Here is a 15029-nt window from a genome sequence, read left to right as displayed (position 1 = left end):
TCTCGCGCGCTCCCGTTCACCAACCCTCGTTCTCATCTCTGCCGTTCTCTTCCCCGCCCTCCCACCATCCTTTACCCTTGTCGCCCTGAGAAGTCCCCAAAACAGCGCGACGCCTCCGCGAAAGCATCGTTTCACCGCGAACATCGTGTATTTCCGGCGATTCTCGTGAATCTCCGATAGGGGTGTATTTAGTAAGCGGCGAAATCGTTGCCTTAGACGTTATGGAAATACTTTGCAACTTTTACTTTTATTTTTTAAATTGCCTAAGATCTTGCTGAAATTAGTAGGATGATAAATTATCCAAGACTCTATTTAAATTCTTAAGATTATGACATAATAAGATTTTGTGTGCTTAAATTGTTAAAATTATATAAATTATCCATTATTTTACTTAAATCTTAAACATTCTATTTTTGAAAGAACATTCCTACTTTTAGAGAAATAATACACTCCATGCTTTCATATAACATGGATCTAAAAGATTCCTATGAATTAATTCTAATCTATATTAGAATTAATCAAATAAGTGAGCAAAGTTACGAGTAGTTTTGAATTTTCAAGAAAAATGTTATCTCCTTCCAATCATTATTATTTCGTATTCCATTTTTTCTTTATAATTAACACACAATATACTGGAGTAAATTTTGGAAATTTTATTAGTTATCACTTATTTAAAAGTGTGTTTCAGAGGTTTGAATTTGTTGTGTACCTATTTGACGTGCAAAACTGATAAATAAAATAAATCTATTTATATATATAAATTTTTAATCCATTTAAAATAGGAAGAAAATACCACCTTTTCTATTTCTCCTTTTACACGCGATGGCAAAACTATTATTAAAAAAAAAAAAATGGTCGAGGAAAGTGCATTGAAACATTCCTGCAATTAGACAACGTAATTTCTCTAGTCACACTCCTGAGCGCTCGCACCCTCTTGGTTTCCATGCGGTGGTGCACTCAGTGCGAATCGCGCAGCCGCCCGAACATCTCGGAGAGGCTGGCCCCGCGTTGTAATCGCGTGCGAAAAAAGGGGGTAAAAGAAACGGGGGCGCGCAGAGAGAGAGAGAGAGAGGGAGAGGGAGAGGGAGGGAGAGAAACGGAAACAGGCGAGGGAAGGCCGTGGCCCACGAGGTGTGCTTAGCGATTTTGAACCAGGGGTGCGAGTCGCGATAAGGGTGCTGCGGGTTCTTCGAAAGATGATGTTGTTATCCGTGGCATCGCGTGGGCGTCGCGGCCTCGCGATCCGTACCCTCTGGCCCTATTATTGACTCGGGGGTTGGTCGGGCGGCCATGACGAGGGGTTGAATTCGCCGCGAGATTGCCAGATGGCGCGGCGTGTGCGGTCCACCCTCCCTGGAATGCTTTCGGCGAGGATCCTGCCGACGCTGTCGTGCCCCACGGGTCCATCAACGACGCTGAGGGCGGCCGACGGCGGCTAGGAAGAACGCGCCCGACACGCCGAGCGTCGCGTCGTGATAAAAGTTTGAGGGCGCACGGTCGAGGCGCGATCAAGCGCCGCGCCGTGTTGAAGTGGTCTCTCGCGCGGGGGCGGAAGCGGTGTGGAAAGTCCATTTCGGGGAGGCTCGCGTCTGCCGCCCGTAGGACGGACGGAGAGAGAGAGAGAAAGAGAGAGCGCGCCGACGGTTCCGTTACGAGGGCGCGGACGGTATCTCTCATTCTCTCCGCGAAGCGGAGCCCGAGCTAGCGGAGCGCGCGCAAGGGGGTCGAGGGGCTCCACCGGAAGTCTGGCGCTCACGCCGGACCGGAACCGAGCGGGACCGTGCGTGGCGGGGCGAAACGCAAGTCGGCCCTCGGGAGTGCCGTGCCATCCACCATTTTGGGTACGCGGAGGTTATTCCGTGTCCCTCACGGAGGCGTCGGGACCCCCGCGGCATCCTCTCTCGGAGTGATCTCTTCCTTTTCCTCTCGCTCTTCCGCATCCTCCCCCTTCCTCTCCGTTTCTCCGTTCGGAACGGAGCCTCCCGGCGAGCGGGGTAGAGCGAGCGGTTTCCGGGGAGGAATCGTGCGTCGCGACGGGGATCAGCTGGATCCTGCCCTGCCGTCCTAGTGTGTCGTCGGGGGAGTCCTGGGGGAGACGTTCCGGGAACGCCGCGACGTCCCCGATGCCGCGGGACTGGAGCCATTTTTATGCACTGCATACCGAGAGGAGCGGCTCTCCCGCTGGAAACTGGGTTACCGCGTCGCTTCCGCTCGAATTCCTCCTATGCTCGTCACCCGGAGGCTCGTAGTCCCGAGGTTGAAAAGCGTACTTTTTGCTCTCCCCCCCTCACCCGTGTCGAGGGTAGAATTTTACGCGCGGTGCATACCGATACGGCTGCTCGAGTGAAGTGATGGAAAGTGGTGCGTCAAGTGACTAACACTCGTCGACGATGAAGAGACGTGGATTTGTACGTTGATGCAAATAGAGATTTTGTGCTCCGGATGGATTCGTCACGACATTTTGTGCGGGAATAGAAACGGCGTGCATTTTACACGTACAAGGGAAAACGAAACGTGTTCGAGTTTTTGATGATGAAGCGACAGATCCGGGAATATCAGGTTAAGGAATATCACGCGGGAAGAGAAGAAAATTAGTCGATGAAGAATAGATTGTCCTTTTTTTTTATCTCTCGGCGAACTTTTTGGCGAGTATTATGCGGGCAGAGGAGATTCGTGTGTTGACGAAACGTTGCCCGGACACTTAGGACTAATCATGTTGAGAATGGCAGTAATTGATCTGGGTTGAATCGGTGAAGTTGCCGAAGAAAATCGTGCAGAGGCGCGCATCTGCGTGCTGGGTGATTTGGCGGACTCATCGGGGAAAATTGCGCAGGTGGAACAGACTGGATCGGTTCACTTAAGGGAGACAAACGCGATTGAGTTCAGGGGGGTGTGTGAAAGCAGTGTGTGTGTGTGTGAGGACGGACCCTGCGGGTCGGTGGACTTGTTGAGGAATTGTCGGGCAAGTAGAGAAGGCGGAGTTTAGGGAGGCAAACGCGGAGAATCAAGACTGTATGCGGAGTAATTAATATTTATAGCGAGGAATGCTGTGTGGGTTGAAAAGGCGTGGATCTGTTGTATTGAGCGAGAAAATGCGTGGTTCGACGAGAAAGAATTTCGCGATTGGCTGTTATTGAGAAGGGTCTCGAAAGGGAGAAGTAACGCGGCTCTGTGTTCGATATCGAATGATTAATTACCGAGGAAAATAACGTGCGAGTTTTTTTTTACATTAAAAACAAATCTGTATTCAGAAAAAAAGAAATCGGTGGAGATATCCTTCGGAAAAGGAGGAAGTAAATTTGTTTTTTTTTCCGTTTGTCGAAAAATATGACGAGCTAATATTCTTCGCAAAAAAAGTGTTATCATTCCGCAGATCCTCACCGAAAATGGGAGATCCTTTGAGTTAAGATGTAGCGCTCATATTTGGATCGCTTGGAAAACTCCACTTGCGTGCTCTAGAAAATTGAGAATCGTGGGAAATCTTTGTCTGAAGAAGTCCTTTTATATACGCTGGGGAGTATTGAGGGCGATCGTGAATTCTGTTCGCTCGAACCAAATTCTTTTTCCCTCCCGAGTTAAGGCGAAAGAATCCTTAAAAAAAAGCTGTGGATTTTTCACACCAAGGAAAGAAACAAGGGAATTCTATTCGCTCGAAAAATGTCTTCTGCGTGTCTGAATAAACCGTTGATTCTTATTCCTCTTGAAGACTCGCTCGTCTGTCAAGGAACATCACGAATCGTTCTCGTTTAAGGAATATTGTCTCCATCGGAAAAAGTTGTGACGTGTAAATTCGCGACGACGAAGACAGTAGATACTTCTCCACGATTTTAAGCGAAAGATCTTCGCGGTAGGGGATGCACCATCATCAGGAAAAGGAATCTCTCATGGAAGGATTCGCGGGTGACGGACGATCGCTAAAGGATCTGTGAGTCTCATGGGGCGGCAATCGATGGATCTTGATGGAAGGAGGATGAATCTACCGAATCCCGCACGAAAAAGTCGCCAAATGTATTATTCTTCCAAGGAGATGGCCAGAAATTAGACCGACAGAACGTCGGGAACGATGGGGATCGAGTGATTTCGGCAGAGGACCGACAAGTAGTTTTTAGATGTTTTGTATGAGCCAGTGAGATCGCGATCGATGCGTCAATTGTTAGTGCTTCGGAAAGTGCTTTCCCGATTTTCCTCGCCAAAGGATTACGCGTGGCGGCCGGATCCCACCGTTTCGCGAGACGTGAGTATCCCATCACGCCATTTTGTCTCATCGAGATAAGTGTCTGTAGGGATTAATTGAACAGGTCTTTACAGTGAAAGTCGAATCAGTAAAAAAAGGTTTAATCCTGAAAGGTCAATAGAAGTTGACGAAAGACTTTCGCTCTTTGAGATTTTTTTCAAATGTAGATACGTTTCATCATAAATTGAAAAAGAATTCTATTTTGGTTATTTTAAGACCAATAATAAAATGAGACAGTTATAGAGTGTCTTTTTATAATTGATTATATTATATTTATTTTTATTTTTATGATAGGAGTACGGTTTGCTGAAATAAAAAAATTATTAATTTTGAACTGTAAATGTTGCGTATCGTAAATTATTTTATTTAAAATAAAAAACAAAAAGAATAATATATGGTAGAATGATTACTTTGCAGTAAAATTAATTTGGAGAATCTCGTAACAGTAATAGGATTATTCAATTTCTATAACAAAAAATGTCTTGTAATTATAGCGTGTTATTTGCAAAGAGATTTCTGCAAATATTTTTATAAAAACAAAACCTTGTTTTTACAAACGGGTCAATGCACAATTCGATATATTTTAATATGAACGATGTTTTCTCTCGAGGCAATTTTTTTGATGTAAAAAAAAAATAACAATATTTTTTTAAAAACTGCATTTCCAACATCGCGTAATAGAAAAGCATCTTTCAAATTCGTTCAGAAAGAACTGTTAATATTTAGAATAAAGAGTGTAAATCTAATTTTGATGACAAGTATGCAACTTTATATGCATTATGTCGCCTTAATGATGTATATCACAACGATAAAGTTTACAGAATAATAATCAAAGCAAGTCACAAGTTTTATACGGAAAGCGTTGAAATGGCATTTCCGTTACGAAATAAACAGCAACTTAAATTTTCGAGTTTTCCCTTGAGAGAGAAGGGATGGAGGATGGGGGCGTGACGGAGGTGAAAGAGCACGGTCGAAACAGGGTCAGGAATCAGTACGGTGGTAACCTGCACAGCCCCCATCTCACCCCCATGCACCGGTACATAGAGCCTGAGGAAAGCGCTAACCTACATGCTCATTCGTACGGCAAATCATATTCAGTTCGTAAAATGAAAACCACCCGCGATGCACACGCCATCGCATCCGTTTCTGTCTCCCCCTTGCCTCCCTACTGCTGGCTGGCACGATGGAGAGAATCATCTTTTAGAGGAAATCCGCGAAGGCTTGAGTCTAAGGGAAGTCTTCCTTCTCTGGAATGTCACTGCGTATATGCACAAACTTTATAGGAACTTTAACGTACTGAAATTTCATTAATATTAAAATTTTAGAAATTTTCTGTCTTTACTCAATTTTTATATTATATATATATATTAATTACGTATTAATATTATAAATTTTTAATATGTATATTTTTTACGTTACTTGAACTTATTATTTCTTTCTTAAAGACATTTGCTATTGTTACTGTCACACTCTGAAGAAAAGGCATGCAGATTCCTAAAATCCATTACTCTCTCTCTCTCTCTCTCTTTTGCGAATATAAATAATAAAATAAAATAAAATAAAATAAAATAAAATAAAATTATAAATAACAAAATTAATGAAATAAAATCTAATTAAACTTTGGTTAACAGATGAGAAACGCGTTTTGTTTTTCATACCATACATGTTATTGAATATCAGAAAATACGTCAGTAGGAAAAAATATATAAAGAATATTAATATCAAGATGGAAACTGAAGAGTGCCAATCCGTATTAAAATAGTTTCTTTATGTACATATCATACGTTTTCATTGATGTGGTTAATAATATAGCTCAACTACTTTATTTTGCGAAAGAATGGGAAAAAATCGATGAGCATATCATGAAGTCTCTTTGTGAACGCGAGCGCATTAAATGGCATTAACATCCGATTGTGCTTTGCATTTTTTTCCCTGGTATTTACATAGCTAACAAAAATCTTCTGCACAGTTAGTAAACTTGACGCAAATGTAGGAGGAACTTAATTACAGAGTAGAAAATAAGCAAGCTAATTTGCAACAAAAGAGAGCGGAATCCCAGTTAAACGTTAACAGGATAAACTAGAGTTTGCAACAAGAGTCCCGTGAATAATATTTTTTCTCCCAAATTAACGATCTCATCGCGGAACTAATTACCGCATAATTCCCATCGGTCTCATTAATATTTGTTTGCCACTCGATATTTATTTTATTAATAGTTATTAATCAACCGCCCGGTAATATAGCACGGCGTCCACGGGGGAGCATATAAATTTGTTATTAAAAGCAGATTTGTGTGTTTTATGTTAAATCACGCGTAATGATATCATTAACAGTAGTTATTATTCGGGAAACGTCGATGACGGGAAGATCAATCTAGGTAGGACGGAAATGGACCGGGTGAATGATAAATTTAGAACCAATTTAATCCCACAATATAGCAACAATAATTACATAATAATAGTGATTAAAATCTTGGTAGATATATCCCATAATACGTTACTTTCTTAACTATAAGCGATTAAAACAAAATAAAATGTAAGATTCTTCAGTCAAATGACTATAAACTTTTACTCAAATTCACAAGAGTAGATTTTTTCCTTTTAATTATAAGTATATTTAAATACAAAATGTATTTAAGGCTGAATATTTAAAAATTGGGTTAAGTAATTGCTTTCTTTCGAAATTTTCTCTAAACGAAATTGAGTCCTATAGTTTTGGCGAAAGCTTTTGGCACTGCAATTTTGAGTCGTTTCTTCTGGTAAGTTCTGTATAGATATAATGTCTAAGTTGAAAATCAATAACTGATGGAACGATTCGTTTTCGACGGCAGTGTTGAACCTAAAACGAGGGAGAAGAGGGATGGGGGGAGAGAACGCAAGTGGCGATGATCGCACTTCTTTCAGCATCGAGATCATTACGGTGGTGATTTGTGGCGCCATTAGAGAGGCGCACCCGAAATGCGTTTCTGAAAAGCGGAGGTCCGAAATTAATCGTCGGTGCCCGGCGCGAGGGGCGAGGGCAGCATAAATTCCGGGCAATCCGCTCCGTGCCGGAGAAATTTTTCGTTGCCTCGCCTCGGCCGAAATGGCCGAAATCCGCGTTTCAAAACGCGAAAAGTTTCACGACAGACAGAGCGCGGGTTTAAGTATTGCTGATCTGTCATCTTTGCGAAGTTAGCACTTTATTTCTCATCAGAATCTCGATATAACTGACAAGTTGAATCTCCCCCAAAAAACTGTAGAATTCTTGATACATTAAAAAAAAAATTAAATGTACAAAACGAAAATTTCTAAGATATAGAGTGTCAATTTCATACTTTTGTTAATAACTTTTTTATTTTAATTAAGATTGAGTTATACGTTAATTTTCGTTTGTTGCGATTGAGCCATGATAAAACTTTTGAATCGTTAACTAGAATTCTGAAGAAAATGCCACTTTATATTAATAACAAATTACATCCCGTAAGTAAAATATAAATTTAGTATTGCTATTAAGATACCATTGAAATATTTAAATTATAAAATTTAAAGCAGATATATCTTTTTGCTTGATAAAATATGGATAAATGTAAATTGAGATTATTGAAGTTAGATTATTAAATATAGAAATTATTGAGAAATATAAGCAAGAGCATTTTGAGTTGATTTCTTTATTTGTAACAAAGTAAACTTGCATGCTATAATTTTACTATGAGAATAGAATTTATTTCACAAATTCTCTAGGACAAGTCCGAAATGAATGTGTTTAAACCGAAAACAGGACTCGACATTAGGACTTGGGATAATCCTGGAAAATCCAGTACGTTTGACAAATTTGTAACAATTTATCAGTGTACAATCAAAATGGAACAAATACATGTTTTTGGGTGAATTTACGGTAAATGGAAAGCGAAAGAGATATATTTTATAAATAATCATATTTTACTTTTTGTGCATACTTTTTTACAGCGTTAGATACTTTATTGCTTAAAAGTAATGATAATTTAATGTATATTAAGTAAGGATTCTCTATAATGGTTGAAAAATGTATAATAGCTTATAACTTACAATTTCTACTATTTTATTACTGTCGCTTGAAATGATGAAGGATTGCAATTTTAATATTTGGAACCAAGGAAAACGGGAATTAGAAAGCTGTTATCACTCCTTTTTTTCTCCCTTAATCTTTTCATACGAACAAAATGCTGCATAATATTTGTTTCTAATTAGCAATAGTATTACCGTTGATTTTGTTATTTATTGACATAATTGTTCCTTTCAAACGATTTACAAATTAAAGCAGAAATCTGGTCTGGTAATGTTTTTTGATAAGCATTAAAAGTAGAAGAGCAAAAAATGCTGAATATGAAAATGCGGATTGACGGAGTGAACGGAGGGCGCGAGAGGAAGGGCAAATTTTTAATGACTCGCAGTTGCGCTTTTCCTGCGGCATCGTGCATCGCGCTCGTAACTTTAAGAAAGTATAACGACGGCCGATGCTCACGGAAGAATTGATTTAGTATTGTGTGCCGTAAAGTAGCGACGGTGACCCCTTTTCTCTAGCGAAATCGATATACACACTTCGATACACACGCACGCGTTACCTAAGCTCACGTGTACCCACACAGGTCCCTACGAACGCATACAAACGCCCACATATATATAGGCGCGCATGTACCTACCCCTCGAATGCCCGATCTATTTCGCTTCCTCTCTCTCGTCGCTCTCTTCTACCTGTCTTCTCTGAATTAAAATGTCGGCTGAAAGAGCCCTTCAACTCTGCATCGTAATCTATATATGCACTTCTCCATATTTTGCGTCTAAACGAATAGACTTAAGCCGAATTGAGGCAGAGGGTATTTGAGATAAAACGCGGCAAAAATTTATTTTCACGATGTAAAAGTTTGCATCAGGTGTCGAATTATTGTTCGTTGCTTGGCAATTGATAAAATTTATAAAAAAGTAATGTATATTGGCTAATTATTAGGTATAATGTTCTTTCTGATTTATTTAATTATGCTTGGGCGTAATAATTGTATTATCTGTAGGTATAAGGTATAAATACGCATAAAAGAAAAATAACATGAATAAATTTTTACAAAAATGCATTTTACATTAGCTATTATTAAAAATGAAAAAAGTTAAATGATAAAGAAAACCTGATATTCTAGTCGTCTACGAAAATAGCTGGAAGGAAAGCGGTGCTCACTTCTTAAAATAGAAGATGTGACGTTTATGGAAAAGAGCTTTATGGAAAACATGCGCGATTTTTCAGTAACCTAAACAGAAGACTGTTATCCGTACTCAAAGTCAGATAACGGCGTGACGTGTATGTACAGTACGGAAAAGTGAGAGGACATTTTTTCAAAAATGTTCCTGTTTTTTTTACCCCTTTCTCGAATTTACCTGAAATTCCCCGCCGCTAATGGCATTGAGACTAGAGTCCCCGAGCTGTCCGAAGATATTTCATGGTGATTCACGGGCACATCCTGCAGGACCGGTAATATTCCCGGTGCCGGGGGTGGAGGGAAGAGGAGGTGGGAAGGGGCGACGCGAGGGAGGGACGCGACAGCCACCCTCCGATGTAAATCACCCCCCCCTCCCGCTCTTGTCGGCCGGAGGGCGAGCAAAGTGGATGGGAAAGCCCAGGACGTCTCTCTTCCCGAAAAATAATTCCGACGAGCCGGCTTTTCCATTAAAAAGTTTGATTCGCGGATTCGTAGTCGGCATACCTAACCTAACTGTACTGAGGAAGGGAAGTTTGTCGTTCATCTTGGAGATGCAAGGTAAAGAAGAACAGGGATGACAAAGACTCTTTGGCCATTTTTCGAAGTCCGTTTTATCTTTTGTTTCCGTAATGTTGCGAGCATGTTGCGAGGTGTATTTTCGTTTAAAATTCTAGAACTTTTGAAGTTCCGTGGCCATATTGGATGGTGACGTCAGAAACGAGCGCGTCATGTTTCCTTGCGATGAACAAAGTCAAAAGTACAGAGAAAGAGAGAAAGAAGTAGTAGAAGTTTCACCACATATTAATTTTGTATTTTCGATCTGATAAATAAGATGTCGATCGAATTGTAAAATATAGTTTCTACAATAAAATTTAATTTGTTATTAATTCTATAAAATAACGTAATTTGCCTTACCTATATTATTAAATATATAAAGTACGCAAACAATTAATTTTTTAAATATTTAAACATTGATTGTGATTTGTATTTTTCACTTTTTCAATTAGAGAATTATATCCAGACTCCTCTTTGCAAAATAATTAAAATCTTTTACATTTATTTTCTTATCGACTTCAAACGCGGAATGATTTGAACTTTCGTAAATTTGTTTAAGCACTTTCGAGTGATGAACATCGGCAAGATACTCTTAGTTTACTTTAGACAGAAAACAAATAGAAATTTTTTACAAATTACTAAAGGTGCCAATTCACGAGACGCTGAAAATGAGCGTCAACAAGGTGAACGGGGATTTCGCTTTGACGCTAGCGTCAAAGAAATGAAGTTGAATTTGTTTAATATTCAGCGTCGTCGCTGAATCGTCGTTAATAGTCCCAGTACAATCAAACATAGACTTCGAAATACGTAAAATATTAATTATTTTCAAGTAATATCTTCAAGTAATAATATTTTATGGATATCCTCTTCTAAAAAGGAGATGGAAGTTTATTGTTGTCGCTTTTCCCCGATGCCGATTGGTTCTCTTGCTGCGCTTACTTCATTTGCAGCTGTCATTGTATATTTTGACAGTTGTGTGTATTAAGGAGTTAATAATGTAATAGTAATAGCATAATGTTAAAGCTAAATAGCGCGCGCGAAGCGCGCGTCTGTAGTGTCTAGTATATATAAATAAAAGATATTATTTCTGAAGATTTTTGCTTGCTGAAAATGAGCGTCGAGCGTCAACGTGAAAAGGCACCTTAATACAGAAAAATTAAAGTTAAAAGTTTCAAAAGATTGTTTTCGAAAAAAAAAAGATAGTGCAAGTATTTGTTTTAGTTAAATATTAAATTTTAGGGACATTTGTTTCCGCGGAATTAGAATTTCTTTCATTTTTTTGAATTCCTCAGTACTTACAGTGTCTTTTTACCTTTTTACCGTCCAACAGCATCTCCAGGTCAATTTGAGGGAAGAGGTGCGCGGCCGTCAAAGTCTAACTTTAAACGACTTCGAACCTCCGGCACCTTCTCGTCGTCAGGACGAGAGGCGTCATTCTTGTCATCCTTGTCGTTCTCATCGTTGTCGTAGGCGCCAGTCTCTCTTCTGCAATAGCACAGTTTGCAAAGTCGCGATGGTCGCTGATAAAAGTTACGTCATTTACTTCTTAGCCTCCACTTCTCCCTTTTACGCTTCTTCAAGCAAAGGGTGTGAGAGATGTGTAGGATGCTAGGCAAAGACCGAAAAATGAGAACGAAAAATTCAGAGGAAAAAGGCAGTTTTGATAAATACTTCGGAATAAATTCTCTGAATATTAAAATAAGCATCACAAACATAAAATATAAAATGTTTTGCAACTTTTGCATTGTTGGAGTTTCCCATGGGAATATGTATAACTAGAATAATTTTTATTTATTTCTCTATTGCATTATTTTGTGATGTTTTTACGAATTTTATTTTAAATGAAATTCGCTGCGTAAATTTAAGGATAATTTTTGTATGGCAAAATTTTGACAGAACGTTTTTACTACAATTTTAGCTATATTTTTTATTAACTTAAAAATTTTTAACATTATTCTTTATTTTATTGCCATATTTCATTGTCTTTATAAAAATTGTATATTAAACAAAGTTAAAATAATATATTATTATAATAAAATAAATTCATTATATTATTGTATTAAGGTAAAGATGTCTTTATAAAAATGAATAAATGTAAAAAAATAAGAAGAATTTTGTTAACATCTTATGTCTCAAATTAGATGAGTTTTTGATGTTACATATATTAAAAAATATGTATATATTGCGCGATATGCTTGTTTTCATTGCTATCAGTAAATATGTAGAATTTTAATAATATTTAAATATTTAGACTTGCCGTAGTTATATAATAATAGCTATATTCCCAATTTTTTGATTATTTGGCGACCGTGTACAGATTGCCATTGTTTAAAAACATTTTTATAGTTTTGGCCGTGTTATTGCTGGTAATTCAAGTTTAAAAACTGACTGTAGCTTGACAAAGGGGCGTGCAAAGTGAAATGCGGAAGACGGGGATAGAGTGGGAAACATCGTTCACCGGAGACACTCAGCCTTTGCGGCGGGAAGATGAGGGGGAGGGGGGGGGGTGCAGGGAACGAAATAATGTAGAGGATAATGCAACCAGTGTGCGCGCCTACTTGTATCGCGCGCCGTTTCTGGTAATTTGTTAAGGGAACTTATTGGCTGCATCCAGAAGCACGACCGCTCACTGAGCGCTCATTGAGCGCTCAGTATATCCCCTAGATCTATCTACTGGATACAAACGCTCTCTGAGCTGCTCACGGTGAGCGTAGTTTTCTATCGCTCACTCAGCTCACTTTACGCTCTCTCTTCAATCTTCGCGCCAATTTAATATCCCTAAAAGTTAGTAACTAATATAATTCTTGTGCTGTTGTTAATTTTTATCTTTTAGTTGGAAAGTTAAGTTATTCTTGTTTACAAATAATCAAAAAATTAACATATTAATTAGTTAAACATTATTTACATGTACACATTTTTTGTATATATTTTTGAAATAATCTAATCTACAAAGTTGTGTGTGTGTGTGTGTGTGTGTGTGTGTGTGTGTCCGTACGTGCGTGCGTGCGTGCGTGCGTGTGTGCGTGTGTGCGTGTGATCTGTTCTTTATCATACTTTTAATTTTTATATCGCACTTTTCTGGTAATTATATTTTTTTAAACATAATACACTCGGCACAAAAACATACTACGCTTATACTGCAAAAGCGAGAAAATTATATTTATACAAAATTACAAATTTTAATAATTATGTAACATGCAAAATATAGAATACATCTTTACACTCTAGCTAATAACATTTAGGGCCATTCTACAATACGTTGCAAACGATGGCATCTGCTAGTTGAAAAGTGTTATTTCTGATTGGCGATTGCCAGTTACTGTCGCCAAAAAAGTTAAAAATTCGTCAACTCTCTTTTGACAACCGCAATTGACAAGCGTAATTGGAAATAACATTATCTAAGGATAAAGCATTTGTATATTTTTACAGGTGGCAGATAGTAAAGATAGAAATTAATAATTACGCAGATCTTTAGAGACGTAGATGTGTCTATTATAAATGCAAATAAATATCTATAACTTATACGTCACATAAATGCGTATAGTGAACTGTTGTGAGCATATATCCAGTACATCAAAAATGCTCACTGAGCGGCTACCTGTGAGCGCTCAATGAGCGCTCAATGAGCAATCGTGCTTCTGGATGCAGCCATTGGCGCGGCTTCTGTTACCGCGCGTAGTAATACACGGCCGCGTGCGGCGCTTGTAGCGGTCGGTGTGTGGCGGACGTATTGTATCGATAACAGTCGTCGTGATCAGTCGCATTTACGAAAGCTGTCGAAAGTAAGGGCGTACGGCGGTGAAGCATTTTTTGTTGTATAATAAAGAGCGTCCGCATACGCAGGGTGAAGAGAGTATTATTCGAGATGTATATATGATTTATTTATCGTAAAACTGAATTGATGAATTCGGAATATAAAATATTCTAACAAAGCTGCTTTTCGTGGCGCTCAAAAAGAGAGATCTTAAAAAAAAAAAAGGTTTTCAATTTCTTTTATTCATTACGCCATAAATATTGATGAGGAAAAATCCATTGCAAACTAATCAAAAAAGTTATGACTAAGAGAGGAACGTTTGACCCTTTTGAACCACTTTGTGTGCTAAATATTAAGATGTGACATACGCAATGTGCATCGGAATGACAAGGGTGCCTTTTGATGGTTGCAGAATCCCTGGTATGCGTAGTACGGGCGTAGGGCTCGTTCCGGGACTAGTGAAGGGATCAAAGGAGGGTCGTCTGGCCGCTCTCGAGCGGTTCGAGGGCCGGTGAGCACGAAAGGACGAGCAACCACCTTGCCGACGACCAGCAACCCTCCCGTCCGTCACTGTCGACGAACAACAGAACAGGTTCGTACATATATCTCTTGTAATTGAATTATGCATAAACCACCGATAATACTATGTTATCTCGAAACTCGATCTGTCAATAAGCGGGATTAGTACTTTTTATCTTTAAAATGTCTTTCATATAATTGGAAATGTAACTCCAAAATAAATGATTTTCGCGCTTATAAAAATAAATTAATTTTGATCCATCGTTGAATAATTTCTACAAGTAATGTTTCATGTACATTTATCTATATTTTATTGCACATAATTTTTTTAAGTACTTACACTATTTTATGTTCTATTGCTTGAAAACGATTTTATTTTTTTTACATATTTAACCCTTTGCTGCATAGTGACTCATATTACGGGACATATCTGTCTTTTTGCAGTTTTTCCGCATCCGCGTGTTTTTACGCATTTTATAATCGGTTTGCGTAACATTTTTGTCTTTATATTTCTTACACATATATGTATACACAAATAACATAAATTACTTTGCATTAATAATAAATTATAAACAAAATAACAATTAAAATTAGCACTTAAAAAAAATTCATGTTGGAAAGAAGAAGAGGCAATACGTAACATTTGTGAAACATTATAGAAAAATTAGCGAAAATATTTTAGAGTAGATATCTATCTAGATGTTAGTTCTTTGACTTTCTGTTATATAAACTTTAAGTATGCTAAGCTATTGAAATATTTA

The 15029-nt window shown here is 38.4% G+C and overlaps 1 protein-coding gene across 3 annotated transcripts in view; it reads left to right on the top strand.

The window, feature by feature from the left end:
* Positions 1-1067: 1067 nt before the first annotated feature.
* Positions 1068-15029, top strand: part of Rho-5 (rhomboid-5) — a 94627-nt gene continuing 80665 nt past the window's right edge. For all 3 annotated transcript variants that reach the window (XR_011719414.1, XM_071715262.1, XM_071715261.1), the window contains exons 1-2: positions 1068-4234; positions 14162-14341. The gene's annotated coding sequence lies outside the window, so the exon portion shown is untranslated. The remainder of the gene's footprint in view (positions 4235-14161; positions 14342-15029) is intronic.

The sequence above is a fragment of the Temnothorax nylanderi genome, unplaced genomic scaffold (genome assembly GCF_030848795.1).
Source record: "Temnothorax nylanderi isolate EJ_2023f unplaced genomic scaffold, tnyl_v1.0 TNYL_tig0158_pilon, whole genome shotgun sequence".
NCBI lineage: Eukaryota > Metazoa > Arthropoda > Insecta > Hymenoptera > Formicidae > Temnothorax > Temnothorax nylanderi.
Note: the sequence above shows the minus strand (reverse complement) of the source record. Positions and strands in the feature narration are given on the sequence as shown.